At 30.2% G+C, this 14,483-nt stretch overlaps 1 long non-coding RNA gene across 1 annotated transcript; it reads left to right on the top strand.

The window, feature by feature from the left end:
- The first annotated feature begins 300 nt into the window (after nucleotides 1–300).
- On the top strand, nucleotides 301–5,427 carry LOC142633942 (uncharacterized). The gene is made up of 3 exons (XR_012844004.1): nucleotides 301–544; nucleotides 1,762–1,811; nucleotides 5,104–5,427. It is a non-coding gene; the product is annotated as an uncharacterized LOC142633942 (long non-coding RNA).
- Nucleotides 5,428–14,483: the final 9,056 nt, after the last annotated feature.

The raw sequence follows: 14,483 nt of genomic DNA, 5'->3' as shown, positions 1-14,483 counted from the left end.
CATGTTGACAAATAGGACAACTGTCTATTTAAAATTCAGACATTTATACAGTTTTTTAAAAATACAGCCACATGTTACAACGCTTGGCTTTTTAAACTCTGCCACCTCTGTAACTAAAAAAAAGGTGTAAATTAAATAACCGATTTTGTTTTTATCGCACAGTGCATTGTTTGGAAACGCTTCCTATCACAGCTTTAAAATAGTCAGACAATCTAAAAATCAGACATGTGGCAGTTAAAAGCAATAAGATATATTCTTTCACAATTTTGACCCCGTTTGATAGTTTGTCAGTATATAAACAAAAGAATAACCGGTTAAAAAGAAAGGCTTGCGATATAGAGATAGAGAAGTGTAAAAAAGAAAAAGAAAAGAAGCTAGCGATACGAAGATGAGAAGGAGACAGAGTTCGTACGGCTGGCCGGCTATCACCATCATTTTCCCACCACCGTCGGTCCTTTGCCAGACTTAGACCACCGGCATCGGCACCGGTAACCTAAAGGTGCATAGAGGATTTGAGATACGGACATAGAGAGAACTACCATTGGTAAGTTTTTTCCTCCATTCTTTCTTAATTCTGGGTATGAAATATGAATTAGTTTTGAGAAATTTGGTTGGATTGATTTGTATTTAGGTATTTGGGTTACATTAGGTTTTGATTTGATTCAGTTTCTCAGTATACTAAAAAATTTTGGGACTATTTGGATTCAATTAATTTTGTGTTTGATTTTGGTTTAGTTTTAGAGGCCAAAAGTCCGAGAATGGTAGAGAGAGAGTCGGTTAGACGCAGAGTGCAGAGAGATCGGCCGATTGGAGTTTTTTTTTTTTTTTTGAAGAGAAAGAATAGTCATTAGACTATTAAGTCAATGCGCCATGGATTGAGAGAGGGGCACCATCACAAATTCTGTCATCACTGTAAGCCTCCACCCACTATCAGACTACCAAAATTGCTATCGGTAAAATTCTATTTTAAACTAAAAAATTAAGGGTTTTTGGTCTTTATTTGGAGAATCAATTGGGGGTTAATTATGATTTAGATTAGTAGTTTTGGCAAGGTTTGGTTTTGATTAAGGGCTTTTGGTTAGAAGAAGTTTTGTTTTTAGGGTATTTGGCTTGGCTCAATGTTTTGGGTATTTAGAATCAATTTTGAATATTTGGGTTGCTTTGATTTTGAGTTCACATAAAATGAAGATTTGCTTTTTTACTCAAAGCGCAAACCTTTGAGTAATCAAAACTACACTAAAGTTTTATTTTAAATTTTAAAGTTTTTGCATTTGTTGTTTTTGAATGGTCCCTTTTTTAAAGCCATTGGAACTATGCAGATTAATCTTGAACCACTGTGAGTACTTTTAAGAATGTACCTTCATTTGAAATTGAAATTGAAAAGAGAGAAATAAATTAGAGAAGAAGATAACTATTTGAAGTGGTAATTTTGGAAACATTATCTAGGACATTAGGTGAACTGCCCTGTTTCTTAAATTCTTCTCCTACTGCTTTCTTTCTCTGCCACATATCTCTGCTTTATTCATTATATGCATGTTTAAATTTATTTAGTTTTACTGATCTGTTATTGTTGATAATTGCTTTAGTATGAGTGTTGTTGGTTTCTAAATTCAATTTGGATTACGCGAGTCTAAATTGTTCCTAATTAAGAATTTATAAATTTGATTGGGTTTGTTTCCACCTCATTATTTCTTTATGTAATTTATTAGCCCATCAAGGCGCTTAAATATAATTGCAATCTCATAATTTTTTTTCCTAAAGGTGGTACAATAAAGATTGAGGAAGCAGAGAGCACATACTCCTAAGGAAATGTAAGTAAATTCTTTTTCTTTTCTTTTAGTGAATTTTTTGTTCTTGAATAATTTTTATATGATTAATGTTTCATGTTTGTTTTCTGTTTGATACAAGATAGCATCTTTTTTTTTTTAAAATCTTTTTTGGCTTGAGAACAAGTTAGTATCTTTATTCGAAATTTGATTTCGGGTTCTTTTTTTTCTCCATTTTTTGAGGGTTGCATGTGAAACGATTTTTGGGTTTGTGAGGATTTGTGAAATTAAAGGGTTTTAATTTTATTTTTTCCCTCAACAAAAGATATATAGTGGTACTTCATGTTGGTGCTTTTGCTCCTAAGATTGACCTTTTGATATAATTGAAAGGCACTCTTTAGGAACTTTGTTCTTCTCCTAATAATTTTTCTGTTGTGTGACATTCGTGCTGAGAAAATGGTCCTATTATATTCCTTTCATACTTGGGATGTTTTTTGTGTTACCAATATGTTAATGTTCCTATTAAGAAGTTGGCTCAGTTTGCATTTCATCTGAGTTGAACTTCTCCTAAAGGAAAGTAAGTGTTGTTGTCTCCAAGTTCCAATTGTAACTCACACCAAAGTCCTTTTTCTCTTTTTTTTTTTTCCTTTTTTTTTTGGGTTTTTTTTGCAAATGGGAATTGGGGGTTCCTTTTGGTGTTGGGATAATTTTAGAATTTAGAGATTTTAAAGATTGGTTCATTTAGGAAATTTTTGGGACTTCCTTTTTTTGTTTTGTTTTGATCACTATTAAATTTGTAGAAGTTTTTATGTCAAAATCAATTTCCAATCATTAGATTCGATCCGTATGTTGAACCCTAAGCATGTAATAATTCTAATAAATTTATTGTGAAAATAGGTAGGAGGGTGATTACTAATTTACTGTCAACACTTTGGTTCATTTACACTTCTAATACATGTTGCATTGAGTGATTTATTTTGAAAAATTACTGATTTTCTCAAAATTTTCTATAACCTCAGTGAGTTTTCCCCTAGGGGATATTAAAAATAAGCAAATATGGGGTTTTCGGATGTCACCCTTGAAGTACTCATAAAACATGATACTGATTAATAAGTTCTTTTTTATAGAGTTTTGATTAAAGTAAATTCTTAAATTACCTATCTGTATCTTTCTTTTTGGTATTTTGTCAAAGTTACATTGACACTTATGGTTTTTGTAAACTCAACAGAATGACTAGGATTCAAAGTTTTGAAGTATGACTTTTTTTGACATGCATGTCAATATTTGATAGGCATAAGAGCATTGATAGGCTTAATCAATGAAGCAGGAACCTATGTTGCAATAATGTAGAAATTAAAAAAACTATTAATGTTGCAATCAATATTTTTTAAAAAAAACTATGAAATTAATGTAGAAATAATAGTCTATCTGAAGTGAAGGAAATGTCTATACTTAGTGAAAAGAAGGAATTTTAGCATCAATTCTGTTCTCTAATGTATAACTCTAACTAATTGATGTGGTCAAATTTGTTCAAAACGAGATTTTAGATGCAATTCCTCTAGCATGTGTGCGCTTCAACTTTGGACATCAATTTAGTAAAAATTTCCAAAAAACTATTTGATTTACAACTAGTCAAAAAATAAAACTGCTTGAATTGCAAGAATTATGTGCTTTTAATTATTAATAAAAATTTTCTTGACACTATAGTGCTTATGACCATTACACATTTGAAACTTCCATAGTGGAAATTTGGTGGCTGGGATTGTAAGATGCATTCTTAGAATTTGAACTACAAAACTGGGATTATTAATAAAACTGCTTGAATTGCAAGAATTATGTGCTTTTAATTATTAATAAAAATTTTCTTGACACTATAGCGCTTATGACCATTACACATTTGAAACTTCCATAGTGGAAATTTGGTGGCTGGGATTGTAAGATGCATTCTTAGAATTTGGTGGCTGGGATTGTAAGATACATTCTTAGAAGTGGGATTGTAATATGTATTTATTTTTCTTTTCCAATTTTGTTTAGGTTCTTTTGTTCTTTTATGGCTTTTAGGTATTTAATTTAGATGCTGTTTGTGTATTAAAAATTGCAACTGTTAACTATGTTCGATGCATTTTTTTTTTTTATCTATTTAAGAATAAAACATCAATCTTGGGCATCTACATTACAATTTGGATTTCCCTAGCAGAGGTGTAAGTGATTCTCTTGGTTAGTGCTAAGTGTTAGCTATAAAAGATCTTATAATATTTTTAAGTACATCTGAATTCCTTTGAGCTATCAGCTATGCTTTCTCTTATCAATTAGTTACTCTATCAGAGTCATTTAGATTCAAACCACCAAATTTAGATAATTTAAGGTGGTGTTTTTCCATAAAGATTTGGTTTTGGTTTTTCCACATTTAAATTTTGCTTCTTAAAGTGTTTCTACTGACAGAAATCAAAAGATTGATTGGCATTTTTGTTTTTTGAAGTGATTGGCATTAACAAGCCTTTATTGAAAATATTAATTGTTGTACATCATGCTGAGTGCCTTAAATATTACTAGAAGCTCAAAAACAATTTTGTTCTTCAAAAAACACATAGAATTCCATGAAAAGCGTTAATCATGATGTATGTATGTATACTTTCTTAAATTTATGAGTTCTTACGTTCTCTTCTTATCTATTACTAACAAATCATAAAAAGCTGGTGTTTAGGGGCTCTCTAATTTGGAGATCAGATAGGTAGCCCTTGCATTGGGATTTTGCTGAGTGTTGAGTGGGTTCATTATGGATATGCATACAAGTATTGATCGATCCCTGTAGAGCTGAGTTGTGTTGTAAGCCAGTAAGGTTGGCCATTGAGTTTTGTTTTCAAGAACATTCTTTGCATTGCTTGAAATATGAGGATCTAGGGTGATCCCTTGAGAACATATCTCAAAATTAGTTTGATGTGTGACATTGTATTAGAAAGAAAAAACAAGCTCATACACTAAGATTGTTTCTATTGGAGTGATCATTTCAAAAGTTGAAGTGAACATTAAAATAGAGGGCAGAAACTTGAAGATATAAAATACAATTTCCTGATAAGTAATGTTACCCTTTGAATTTGTCATAATATTATGTAGTCTGATGCATATTAGTTACTATGCACATCTGCTTGGTACATAAAAAATTCTCTTGAAATTAAAAAAATAATATATTAGACCTTCTTATGATATCTTGAAAGCCAATGTAATACAAAAAAGCAATATTAACTTCGTTGATAAGAGAACTGTAACATATTGTTTAAGGATTTATTAGATGTTTGTGAATTTTTAAAGCACATTTTACTTAAGTGAATTATTACAGGACACAAAAGACGAATTTGTAAGAAAAACAAAAGAGGACAACAATTCTCTATTTGCAGCTTCCATTCCTGCTAAACATGGAAAATGAAATGATGATAGCATGCCTATTCAAATGCTTCACAAACGAAACAATGCTACTAAACAAAATGCATCAAAGAAGAAGAAAAATTGAAGAAGGAAAAATAGCAACTACAAAATTCAATTTAATTTTCAGTTTTTGTTTTCCCTCCTACCTGTTCTACTCTTTTTAAAGATGGATTGAAATTGTAGAACTATGAAATCTGAAAGTGTAATGTTCTTTATACAAAGTTGATTATTTCATAGATTTTAGTCAATATTTCACCCTATCTGCATAATTACCAGGATTAGCTACTTTGAAATTTTATTTTAATGGTAGACAATTGCAAAAAATGTATTTTGTTATTGTAACTTTATGGTTGCTGGTGTGTGAATTTTCATTAATAAAACAATTAATGCGATTGCTATCAAGTTGACAGGAATTGCATATAATTCATTTAGTAGGTAATGTTTGGTTGGAGGACACCTCTTATTCTTTGAGTTTCACACTATAGAATACATTCAAAGATTGTATGTGCAGCAGCCAATGTGGCATGACCATAAAGTTGAAGCTACAAAGGAGTATCAAACATTTGCAGTGCGAATTACTCTTTAATTAGCATTTGGCTGCTATAACATTCACATGCAAATAAATCATTGTAAGATACTGAATTCCAAAAGAAAATAAACAATTTTAAATACATCAAGTTATGATTAAGCCTTAAATGAAATCTAATTAATAAGGAACATAAATGTCATGCCAATTGAAACCAAATGGACCCCAAAGCACTATTCACGGTAATTTGACAAAAACACAAAAACATTAAAATTGAATATTGTAGTAGCTCTATTACTAAAGTTCTACAGTGTTTCTAAGTCCTACAATATGTCAAATGGGCAAATAATGCTGTCATAAAATAAATAAAAAAATAATTCAAGTTTTTATCAAGACTTATATTAGTTGGCAAGACAAATTTTTATCTAGCTTGATAACCATTTGGATTAACTTTTAGCTTTTAACTTTAAGCTTTTTAACTTATTTGCTTACGTACCTTCTCATAAAGTCCCAAGATTTTCTAGATACAAATATATTACTGTCTATTTTCAAAAAAATAAAATAAATAAATAATAATAATAGTAAATTAAAAAAAAAAATGCAAAGATGCTCGATTCATGTACTTCTTCTCTACTAAAAAGGTAAAATATTATTCTAATAATTTGTCAGGCTCCTCTGTAAATACCACCAAAGTTTGGGTTGTGATGACTGAGAATGAAGCTGTTGGAAAATATTGGACCAGTTCTAGGAATAATGAATGCTAGCTAACTTAAGAATTTTTAATCCTATGTGATAGAGATATCAAGGGAAGAGATTAAGTTTCAAATAAATGTTGTTAGGACAACTTTTAATACAAGAGGAAAATATTTATTGATCATGCAAATCTTTGTGTTTGTAACCAAATTTCAACATGCATGCTTCAAAATTGTACAGTAATTGTAAGTGCACAATTGTACCCGGACCCAAAAACGAATGTTGGGCTCAGGCCCAATGAGCCTTATACAATAAAATTTGTAGAGTGTGGGTTAGAAATCTAAGTTCGGGATGTTGGAAGTTCGATTAACAGGTTAGAATGTTACAATTTGTGCAAATGATGAACAAATATGACAAATAGATCTCCTCGGACGTAAGCCGATGATGATTCGTATAAATATTCTCTCTCTAGGCCAAAGATTACAATCCTTAGTTCCTATATTTTTCTTAGCAGCCGATCCCCCTCTCTTTCCTCTCTTCTCTCCTTATATACTTCTTCTTCTCTGGTTCCTCCACGTGTCATACAAATCTTCCCTTTAGATACTTGTCACATCCGCCACCTTCTTGAAATCTTCAAACAATAGCAGGAAGGTTGAATTCTACTGTTCAGAGGTCATTTTTCCATTAATGCGGCCAGGTAAGTAGATGCAAGGTCTTTAATGTGGAGGTAGCAGCCTTTTCCTTAGATATTTCTCTCACATCCTTGCGTCTAGAGGGTGCTGGGATCGCCCTCTTACCCACTAGTTATTTCCAGAATCTTGCCTTTAACCCGTATAGCAAATCCTAGGATCTTTGCCGAGTCCGTCCGAGGAGACATTCATCCTCAGACAACTCCTCGGATATCTGTAGTGTAAGCTGACTCGTGGGCTTAGAGGCCCCCTAACAAAAACAAACTGGTAATGGCCAATCAGGCCCAAAGCCCAAACGTTTATTCGATAGCTTTTATCCCCCATAGTAATAATAATTTTTATGTAAATAGAATTATGGAATTTTTTGGGTTAATTATTGCATTTTAAAATAATAAACAAACAGATTGATAACTAACATATCTTATACACTTTGCAACAAATTTTTTCTTTAGTGATTGATTTTATTAGCCAAATTTCTCTTCTACTTATTTCATACTTCAATAACTATATTCTCTCGAACCCACAACCTTTAAAAAAACCTTGAACCAATTAGTTATAACTTATGAAATTTCAATTAACATTTTTTCTAGATTATGTGTTGATGTCAAGTTATGTTTGTCTTTTAGAAGAACACCTGCACATTAACATCATTATCTGAACAACTAACCATCCATCACCTTACATATTTTACCATCACATTAACTATAATATATTAAGTTGATTTTTTTCTAACTCATAAAATGATCTTGCGCATTGCGCGAGTTAAACGCTAGTAATAACTAATAGTCGAAACGTTTGACTTTTTGTTGACCATTCTTCATTGTGCCACGTGGTTACATAAATTACTGACACATCTACATTATAGAAAATCTTAAACATTGTATCTTCTCATTTGACCACTTAAGCAAACTGGTTCAGTGAAATTTTTACCACCTGTTGGTGTTGGTGTTGCCTGTAGTAAATTAAATACACAACGTTTTCTCTTGGGTAGCAGTTACAGAAGATCAAATAACGTTAACACTTCTTTTCTTATATCTATACTCCTCTCTCCTTCTCTCTGACTTTTATTTCCAGTGGGTAACTGTGAAAGAATTTCTCCAAATCCTCTAAAGCGAAAGTTTCCGTATCTATTCATTGTATGTCATCGAGAAGAAAATTGCATAGGGAGAGAAAGAAAGAGAGAAATCCGTGGCCGCATCCCACCACCCTCATATTGTCGGAACCAAACCACAACTGGTAAAGGTATTTAAAATAGACAAAAACTTAGGTGTTAAAATAAGATTTATATTTGGTTATTTAGGTTTGAGACTGCCCTACAGTTTGATTAATCATGGGTGAGATGGCTCCTAAGGTTTGATTAAGAGGCAGTTGAACGGCATGAGGATATAGGCGTCAAGCCTCCTAAGGTATGCGTTTCCTTCTTTTTATCTTTAATTTACAATATAAAAGGCTTTAAAAACAGTTACGCTTTTGGAATCTGGACATTAGTAATAGATTTATGTGTTTATGCTTTTGAGATTTTGAGATTTTTATGATTGTTTACATAGTTGGCCTTTTTACACTTCTTTCATGTCCCGTTTAAAGTTAATCACATTGAAGCAGTGTCTTTGTTGTTGTCTAGGCTCTTTAAAAGCATACTCTTTTTTAAGTAGTTGTCCTTTTTTGTTGGTATCTGCATTAGTTTATTGGCTTTGGTTGTTTTGAATAACATATGATGATTTGTTCACTATGTGTTCCATGTTTTGTTACAGATGGACACCATCACAGAAAAATGTACCTATTTATTTGGCCGCTTAAGCAAACTGTTTCAGTACTATTTTTACTAGTATTGTTGTACAGTTTCATCATTCCAATGAGTAGTTATGAATTTTACACCGTTACATATAAATTTCACTTTATATTTCTTTAGACAAAAAACCTAAAAATTTAGTTCATTCTTCATACTCTCTCTTTATAGTGAGCTTTTTGTTTCTACAATATTTTTTTTTAGTTTTTTGATTCAAGTTATTGAGTCATATTTAAATATTGTTAAGTTGATAATAATAATGATTATATATATAGTTTAATAAATGTCTGAAAAATATAGCTATTAACTAATGTTTTAGCTATATGGTTTTATATTACAAATTCAACTTCATTGTTGTAGTAAAATAAACCAAGATTAAATTATATATTGTACTCAATATCTTTCCCGTGCATCACACAGGTTAGCGACTAGTATATTTAATTACTTAAACTCGTTCAAGCATGCAATCTTATATATATATATATATATATATATATATATATATTAAATTTTCTTTTGCCTTTTGATGATTTTTGTTTCAGTTGTTGACAAAACAACTAAATACAAGGAAGAATTTTATATTCAAAATCAAATGTTTTTTTTTTTTTTTTTGATAATGAATATTTTTATATGAGTTTATAAAAATAACAATATAATTTATTTTATATAAATAATTGGTGCCTCATCTATAGACAATTTATACACAAGTTAGCTTCTTGAAATCATAGGTTCCCAATCTGTAAACGACCCCTTCTCTACAGGTTAGTTTGAATGTCATATTTACATTCTGATGTGGGATATGAACAATGGTTTAATTGTTGCAAGGATTTGGTGCAAATCCATTAGTTTACTCCCTCTAATAAGGGCATGCCACATCATCATATTATTAAAACTTAAATATTCTTGGTTACACCTGATAACATCTAATAAACACCATAACTATTGCATATCCTTAGTGCGATGGTCACTCCACAAGTATAGTGCTTGTGAGGTGTGGGGACAAAGGCCAAGGTTCAAGTATCTAAGAGGGAGTTTCATACACATATACACTTAAATTAGGTTAGAGTAGAATGTCTATCTTGTATAAAAAAAAAAGAAAACACCATATTTTAGGTTTAAGTAAAAAAAAAAAAAAATGTGGTACTATTAGGTGCGGTAAGATGTATTGAGTTTTAAGTAAAAAGCTGATGATATAATTTCTTATTAAATAGTGTAAAACATCGCACGGTTTACACCCTATCCTTACCAAATTTGAACTAAGAAAAAGGTGGATGCTCAAAATTTCTTATTTAAATTTAAATACTAAGAAAATAAATTTATTTGCTTAGGTGGAAGGCTGGATACTTCAAGGGCACTTGAAGGTTTGCGATATAGAGTCAATGATATCTAACACCAAGCACTTAATCCAAAACTCATGAGGTAATCTAGGGTGATTGGTTGGAATCTCCTCTCAATGGGTATGACAATTTGGAGAGGGTGAAGCTTTGCTACTGTCGTTTTTTTTCTATCTGCTTTGCCTTCGTTTTGTAAATTCTGCAGTTAGCAACTTCTGTAATATGTGGTGGTTGCTCTTCTTGCTTTTGTTCAATCACTAATTGATCTGCTTGCTTTACGACTGATCTCTGATTATCGTGATGTTGATACACTATCAATGGAAAAACAAAATAAGATGTAAATAATATCACTAATGAACTCAAGATTGTACAGGTTATTTGATTAAAAAAATCATAGGCTATAATTACTTTAATTATATATTTTTTTAATTGGCTTGAAGCTTTCCACATCCCCTCTCCCACCTCATAGCCAAAAACAAATACAATCACACCTTATCGCATCACTAGTTTTTTGTCAGTAAACTCTATTCTAGTCAATCTCATGGAATTAGAACCTTCAATTTTGCTTCTTGAATCAGGTGAGCCTTGGTCTCGACTTGACAGCTACCCTACTTAATTAGTTCACTCCCAAAGCAAGACATTGTCATTATATTGTCGGAATCCCATAGAAAACCGCCGATTTCACCAAAATTGGCCCACTTTATATTTATTATTTTTTAAATAAATGAATCATGACGACTATGTCGAGTAATTCTAGAACCACATTTTTTACTACAACTATTCTATGTGATAAACTGCGATTAGCTGTCATTTTCATCTAAATACACTGTTTTTTCTTTACTATTCATAATTTGTCACATTAGAATTGTGGCATAAAAGGGTGTGGCTTATATTTTTTTTTTATTAAAATTTTAGTTTAGCTCTATCTTTATTTTTCACTGATATGAATTGAAGGAATTTTGGAGTTATTAGAGTTATTTTATTTCAGTGCGCTGACATAAAACTAATGCTTTGAATGAGGTGTATTGAACTATAATTTGGTCAATTATAATCAAACCTTGAAGAGCTGAATAAATTAAGCTTATTAGGGTTTGTTTTATTTGGGTGGAAAAATGTAGGGGGCTTCATGAACCAGGCAGCTATTATCTGAAATAGGTTATTCTAACCAATCATTAAGGCCCTATTTTATAACTCTTAACTTCAATGGGTTTAGTATACAATCAATTTTGGAATAATTCAATTAGTAAGTCTCTCATCGTTGAATAAGATATATAAGGTTTAAATCATGTCTACGTCAAGAATCAATTAATGTCTAAATTGTTAGGTCTAAAAAAATATTATCACCAAAAGTATCAATTCAAAATAGCAATTACACGCAAAAACACAAATATTAATGTGGGAAACCTTTTCTCCTTAAAGAGAAAAATTATTTGACAAACTCCAAATAATTTTATTATTATTAAATCAATGACAACAATTAAGTTTAGGACAAATTTAAGATTTATACCAAATACAATAATCAATCTAGATCCACCTAATAATAAGTAAAGTTGAGAACAAACAAATATCTGTGAATCAAATCTATATATATAATAATAAGTAAAGCTGAGAGAAAATCTAATTAGGTTAGAAATTTGAATTCAATTAGAGTCTAATTTTGCACCACGTGTTCCATTTAATTTAAGTTTTTAAATTTTTGTGTCAAGTGAGTTAATTCAATGTAAAAATTGGATTTCAATTAGAGTTTAATTTTGCGATATGTGTCCCATCTAATCTAAATTTTTTAATTTTTGTACCAAATGAGTTAATTTAGTGTAAAAAACGACGAGTCCAAAGTAAGTAAACTATAAAAAAAAAACATAATTTTGAATGATTTTATATTTTTGAGTCTTTTTTTTTTTTTTTGTAGAACTAAAAACAATTCAAGTTTATAAGTCATTCATTATATTCCTAAAAAAGAAGTTGTCAATTATTACATGTAGCCCAATAAGACACCACGCGATGCGGAAATCCAAATATATAAGAGCATTAGTATTGGGTGTAAAATCTCTCAAGTTGCTATTTTAACTACTCATATGTCCAAAACTACCAACATCTAAGTTGGTATATCCAAAACTTTTTCCCACCCAGCTACAGTAAGGTTGTAAATTTACAACCTACTGTAGCTGAGATGTAAACATAAATATACTTTTTTAATTTTGTGTCTTCCTAGCTGGCAGTGAAGATTTGATGGAGAGAGAAGAAGAGAGGAAAAAATGGAAGAAAAATATGGGAAAGAAGAGAGAGAAATGAGTTATTTATATTATTGGATGTGATAGTTTATATTATTCTAATGAGTTGTATGTAAAAATAAAAACTAGGATATATTGTGAGTTGTAAAGTGAGTTGGTAAAATAGATAAAATAAGTTTTGAGGATGTAAAATAGACACTTTTTTGCACCCTCGAATGCTAGTGCTCTAAGAAAGGATTTTCGTAATGTATATCCTAAGGACCAAGGACATACATTAGTAAATCAATTTAAATCATTTTTATGACGAAATGTTAATGGGTACTAGCTCTTTAAGGCCGATTTATTATAGGATCTATTTAATAAAAAAAAAGTATAAATTGGTGACTGGACTAAAAATATTATTGAATTGACAAGTAAAATTCAAAAAGTGAACTCTATTAGCTCCACATCCTAAAAAGCTCCATTGGCTTTACATCCTAAAAAGCTTGTAAAAAATCTAACATAAAGCAAAATAATTTGACATAAAACTATTTCTAAATAAGTGTTCGTCAACATTATCCAAACTAAATAAATAAATAGATAAGTACTTATTTTATTATTTTCTCTACTTCTTTTTTCTATTTTCTTTGTAAAAAAAAAAAAAATCAAAATTTAAGAGGTTAAGGATGAAAATGAGACGTAATCTAATAAAAGGGTCGCAATGATAATTTTATAGTATTCAAAGATGTAAATGGAAAGATTTCATAGGAGATGTAGCAATTAAAAGACGTCCCATGTTTACCTTTATGTATATATAGTTTCCACTTACCACCATCTGCACTAGAGCAGCATTTTGTGTACAGAATAAGGGCAATAATTAATGCACACGACTTTAGCACAACATTATAAATGTATATACTTTATGTGTAATAATGTTTATGAAATAATATTATCCTAAATATTGGGTTTTCTATTAAGAGTTTTCACATTGGTTCGTGCAATTTTTTTTTTCTATTTTAGTAAAAGAACTTAGTTTTTCTATTTTAAATATTTATTCTTCAAAACACCTTACATCAGATTATTTATTTTACACCATATTTCATTAAAATATCAAATTTTCTTGATTTTTAAAAATTGCTTCTCTTTCTTCACACACAATAACCATTATCTATTCTCTTTTTCATCTTTAAGATACGTGAAAGAAAAAACAATTAAATGTACAATGAATAGTGTTAGTGTAAATTTACATGGTGACTATAAAAAACTTGTAAATTTACACAATTATACACAAACTAATGTGATTTACTTTTAAGCAATATTATTTAAATTACACATTTTAACACCGACTATGTCAATGTTCTTATGCTCTATGCTTTTCTTTTTCCATTCTTTAGAACAAATATTATAAAATAAAAGGACAGTAAACATTAAACTAAATCATGGAATAATTACTTCTAGCAAAAAAAAGAAAAAAAAATATTTATCATCGAATAATTACTTAATTAAAAAAAAAAAAAAACTAAACTCAATATTGTGAAGTACACCCCTGCAAAAGTTTTTTTTTTTTTTGGCTGAATACAGCAAAAGTGATTACTTTACGTGTCACTGACTCCAGAATCACATATATTTATCATCGAATAATTACTTAATTAAAAAAAAAAAAACTAAACTCAATCTTGTGAAGTACACCCCTGCAAAATTTTTTTTTTTTTGGGTGAATACAGCAAAAGTTATTACTTTACGTGTCACTGACTCCAAAATCACTGTAATTGCTTATATAATATAAATAAGCTAGCTATAGACTGGCTTTATTAAAAGCTCTATATGACAATCACCACGAGTTGTGGCAATCCAAATAAGCACATAACTTTACACAATAGCAACAACAAGCGACCCTTGTCAGTTTCGAAGATTGAAAACCAAATCTGGTAAGTGAGCTTACTCGAGTAATCAATAACTCGTGTGTTTTATTTTGTTTTTTCCTTTTAAAAAAAAAATTTTATTTACTCATTGTTTGTTTGCTTATTTTTTGGTACACCCTTCAGTGGCTAGCAGT

The sequence above is a fragment of the Castanea sativa genome, chromosome 5 (assembly GCF_040712315.1).
Source record: "Castanea sativa cultivar Marrone di Chiusa Pesio chromosome 5, ASM4071231v1".
NCBI lineage: Eukaryota > Viridiplantae > Streptophyta > Magnoliopsida > Fagales > Fagaceae > Castanea > Castanea sativa.
This window is presented reverse-complemented; position numbering and strand designations above follow the sequence as displayed.